Below are 4942 nucleotides of genomic sequence, written 5' to 3'. Positions count from 1 at the left end.
ACGATAGAGGAAATTTGGCATTTTCTCAGCTGGTCTAGGGTCAGTCCATCAAGGGTATGTATCTGTTATCTCTACCAGACTGTAAGCAAGCAAGGGCATGCTGGCATCCGTTAATCATCTGGTTCACTACGTCTCGTAAAGTTAGCGAACTGATACCGTATCCTCAAATCCGCAGACTATTACACACGGAATATTCTCGAAGCTTTAAATCGGGTGGAGCGGCAGCACGCTGAAGCAGTTGACCCGATACGGTTCAACTTGTGCTGTTTAGAGGAACGTTCCCCTTTAAGGTGGGTGGTTTTTCCACACAGTACAATAAAATTCTTAGCGAGAAAATTATCTTGAGAATGAATGTTACAGCCTTATTTAATGAAATTGTAATAAGACCAACATGCATAACAGCTGAGAGTGCACATGAGGTGACAGGGGTGAATGCATTTTTGTCTGGGATAGTTTAACTGAAAAATGGAGCGAAATGGAAGAAAAGAGTCTTATTGCACAGCTACTGACATTAAAATTAAGGTTATTCGTCTACAGTTCCATTGTGTCTCCTCTATACATACCTCTCCAGATATTCACATTTTTGTTGGAAAGCAAGGTCCTGGAACAATTGGAAGCTAAGAGCCTTGCTCAAGGAACTCTGGGATTTGAGCTGCCGACCTTCTGATCACAATCAGTCCTATGCTACTGAGTCATACACGGCCCCCACAGATACATTCAGCAGAGAGTTGGAGTTTCCCGGGAAGAATGTCAGCAGGCGTGCTTTAGTATATGCATGTCCTATAAATAAACACTTCTGGATGCTAGCTGGGCTCCGTGTGGATGGGGGTCTGTATGTGTCTCACCGGGCCCAACGTGGCTGGAGATGAGGCCATCGTCTCCAAAGGGACTCTGTTTCGACTGTCTCCCCGTCTCCCAGACACTCCGCCAGCGTGTCTCCAGGATACGTCGTCTGCCGATTTGGCCTCACCGTCCACCCCAAGCAGGCAAGCTGAGTCACTGCCCCTCAGATTTCCCTGCTGCCAGCTGGGAATCCGACATTCGATTATTCCAGTGCGAGTCGTCTGAAAAGAGGCCCGCAGAGGAAGCTATGATCACCAGACGACGTGAGAGGGGGAGACGCGCACCGCAGCCCCGGCTGTGCCCTGCGCCCTCCGCTTCTACTGACAGAACATGGTAAAATCCCCTCCAATTTACTTTGCAATTTCATAAAGGATTCTGTAGACGGCAGTGCCTACCCTTGCTTGGGAGTGTAGAGGTGGGCCTGTGAAGGATAGAAGGAACGACAATCTGGAAAACAATCATAGATCTGCCTGGGATCAGCGATCAGAAAGCCAACAAGAAGAGCAACCGTGGCAGGAGGTGAAGCCCTGGGAGGCTCAGGCCGTAGCAGGAGGTGAAGGTGGGAGGAGCTGAGCCTCATTGGTTTTCTGTCTCTCTCTCTCATCCTCTCTCTCTCTCTCTCTCTCTCTCTCTCATGGAGATCACATGTTAAGCAACCATTAGCCAGCTCTAATGAGAATCAACATGCTTTCCTGCAAAATGCTAACATTAGCTCGCATCATATATAACAGCAATGTGGGAACAGCTTATTATTCCTTAGGGAATGTGTAACTTACCAATTACAGCTGGTGTTGGATGCAGAATGCCAACTGAAAGAGAAGCATACCTGGTCATTTATCAGAATATATTTAATCTTGAATGGCATCCTGAAGTGGCAGAGTGGGTCTCACCTTTCCCTTGCAACTCTAAGGCTTGGGGTTCGCGTGTGTGTCTATGTGTGTGTGTCTCTCGCATGTTTTCCACCAGGTTTCCTGCAGGTACCCTGGCACATTTCCATAGTGCATAGGCATGCAGTCAGGCTGAACATCACCTTTGAATCACCTGCAGTGTATGATAATGAGTGAGTGCGCCCCCTGGTGGTCTGGCAGGCTGTCTGCAGTGTGCTCCTGTCATGTACTACCCAGGATGGACTCTCTGATGCCTGAACATACCCATCCTCCTCACTGGCTGGCTAACTCAGGATGCTAGAGATTTCTATATTAAGGAGGCATTAGAGTGCACTGTGGTACTATAGTGTAACCAGTAAAATCAGCCACATTAAGATCACATGACCAAAAATAAGTGACATAATGCTCTGGATTCGCAAAGGATTGTATCGCTGTGTCACTCCAAAAGGACTGACGAGCGTTTATAAGGAAAACAAAATATGGCTGTGGCTGGGGGTAAATCATAAAACGAGAGCTCATCTCCCGAAAGAAGCAGCCAGAGGAATAATGGAAAGCTTTCGCAGTGACACTCGTCTGGCTGAAGGAAGACCTGCAATCAGACACAGCCATTAACCTGCACTGGAGAAAGTGGGAGCGGAGAAAAGCGTGATGTTTTCAGCCGAGCTGTAAACTGTGATATGAATCCCTTACAGAAATGGAAATCGCTGGAAGCTGATTCAGCCCCCCTCCCCCATCTCTCTCCATTCCCAAACATAACAAACTGACATTTTGATAAACGGTCAGTTTAGAATGCTGTTTGGTGACATTTTAGCTTTTGTTGAGTCAATATAGAAAAACATCTCAAAAAAGAGTGTATAGATCTTTCTGTAAGTGTTTTAGAGGCAAATAGAATCACAGGGCTTGGTGTAAGATGCTGTCCATCACACACACACACACACACACACACACACACACACACACACACACACACATAACAGGACGACATTAACCCCCACCCAGCCCTAACCTTAAGCATAAATAATCAAACAAAACACGAGGCTTTTCGCATTATTTGTTTTTTTGATTGCATGCACAGATCTTTGTGGGGACCTTAAAAATGCTCCCCACAACATCAAAATGCCAAAATTTTATTACATTGTGTGGGACATTTGGTCCCGACAATGGACTATAATCCTGATCCACACACACACACACACAGACGCACACAGACACACACACACAAATGTTGCCGTACCTATCTAAATGGTGACCTTCCATTCATTTCTACGGGAAAAACCCTTAACGCTTACACAGCTGCAACCTTAACTCTAAGAAACCAAACAAAATGCAAGACTTTTGGCATTTTTACTTTTTTGATTGCATTCACACGCCATGGAAATGATGGAAATGGAAGCCAGTGGGTTCCAGACTGGCCGACGGTAACCTGGCGCGATCGAGGTGCCCAGGATGGGGGACGTAAAGCAGAGGAAAGGCCACAGCTCCTGGGCTGGAGGAGGGCAGTGAGGGTAGCTCACAATTTGGCAGATGCTAGCGGCACTGGGTGTGTAAGAAGCCGCCCAGTGGCCCAATAATGGAACCCGATTGGTTGGCAGTATTCTCTAAATGCGGGTAGGTATTTTTGAGTGCTCTTGAAAAATAACTTGCTCTTTTAATCTGACTCCATTTTATATAGTTGAGCAATTGCATTAGAATCTTTTAGTTGTATCTCCAGATAATTCAAGCTGCTCTGATGACTTCCAGGCTTTTCCTATGTTTAGCTAAACTCATTCATTCGGAATCGTCTCACAGGATTGGCTTTTGGCCAATATAGTGATATCTACAGGCACAATATGTACTCAGTTTGCTCCCAGTTCAAGGCCCACAGGATCAGGATCCCTTTGAGGGTATCAGCCACATGATCTCCAGCATGTGAGTTTGACCGTTTGGGGTCATTCATAAAGGTGGAGTCTGAGGGTCAGCATATGTGATCGCTCTCTTGAGTCATCCGCTCCTCTCGCCCGTTGGATGAGGACGTAGCGCTGAGCTTGTCAGAGACCTATCTACAGATCTGTCAGATGCTCTCCTCGGGGGCCTGACGGAGACCGCGGCTGCCCTTCGTACCTGGCAGTTTGCGGTCAAACTGACGGCCCACTGAGGAATCCCCTGGCATCTCAATCGCTCTGCCACCTGGGAGGAAGGAAGCATCAAATTATTCAATAATCCCACAATAGCACAGAAGACATTTTTTTTCTCAGATGTTTTCAAATGTCCAGGATGTGGCAGAAGGCCACAGATTAATTCCATCTGATGAGTTAACATGGAATAATTTCTCATCCTTCAGTCTTCGAGTCTCCGCGTGACTTCCGGCCCGTACAGGAAGCTCAGTTCTGTTAGATGAGTTGACATGGAAGTTTCCCAAATGCGCCTCTCCTTCTATCTGGTGTCTCTAACACCATCTGTCTCCCGTGATTTCCGCAGTGCACTCTGAACCTGCTCCCTCGCCTGCACAAACACATCAACGTGTCACAACAACACGTAATAAAATAAAGACACAACAAGCAAATAACAAAATCCTGTATTTAAATATTTCATATGAGCATCATGGGTAATTTGCTCATGCGGAAACAGACAAATAACAAACCTAATTTCCTCCTTGTTTTCTGCATGACTCGACTGCACAGTGCACTTTAATGTCTTTTCGAGGGCTGTCAACCAAATACCTGAGGCTGCAGGTCAGTTTCCTTTGTTGCTTTCAGAATTTTTAACGAATACTCTGGGGCACCAACAAAGAGGACCCATGTCTCAGGTACGGTGTGAACAGTGAAGAAGAAAACACACAGTGCCATGCAGTAGGAAACGAGGGAGTTCATCAGGAGGACATCTCCATAAGTTGATGTTTTTGCTGTATTGCAGGTGAAGGTTAACATTTTTCCAGAAATGTAATAATCTAGCTTTCCAGATTAGCACTGCTGCTTGCATCCTGCTTCATTTTAGGATGGCGGATGCTGCATTCCATCACACACTCAGCAGAACAAGCATTTCAAAGCATGGTTCCCCGTGAGGTGAAGAATCTCACTCGGACAAACTACAGCTCGGCTGTAATTACGGATCACCTTCCCAGGAATCGATGACACTTGGAGGTAGGCGAGGGTGTCAGAAGACGTTTCTCTACTTTTGAAAATAAGGGAAGATTGCGGAGAAAAAAGAAATATAGCATCACAAAGAGATCCTCC

Source organism: Brienomyrus brachyistius, unplaced genomic scaffold (assembly GCF_023856365.1).
Source record: "Brienomyrus brachyistius isolate T26 unplaced genomic scaffold, BBRACH_0.4 scaffold80, whole genome shotgun sequence".
Classification (NCBI taxonomy): Eukaryota; Metazoa; Chordata; class Actinopteri; order Osteoglossiformes; family Mormyridae; genus Brienomyrus; species Brienomyrus brachyistius.
This window is presented reverse-complemented; position numbering follows the sequence as displayed.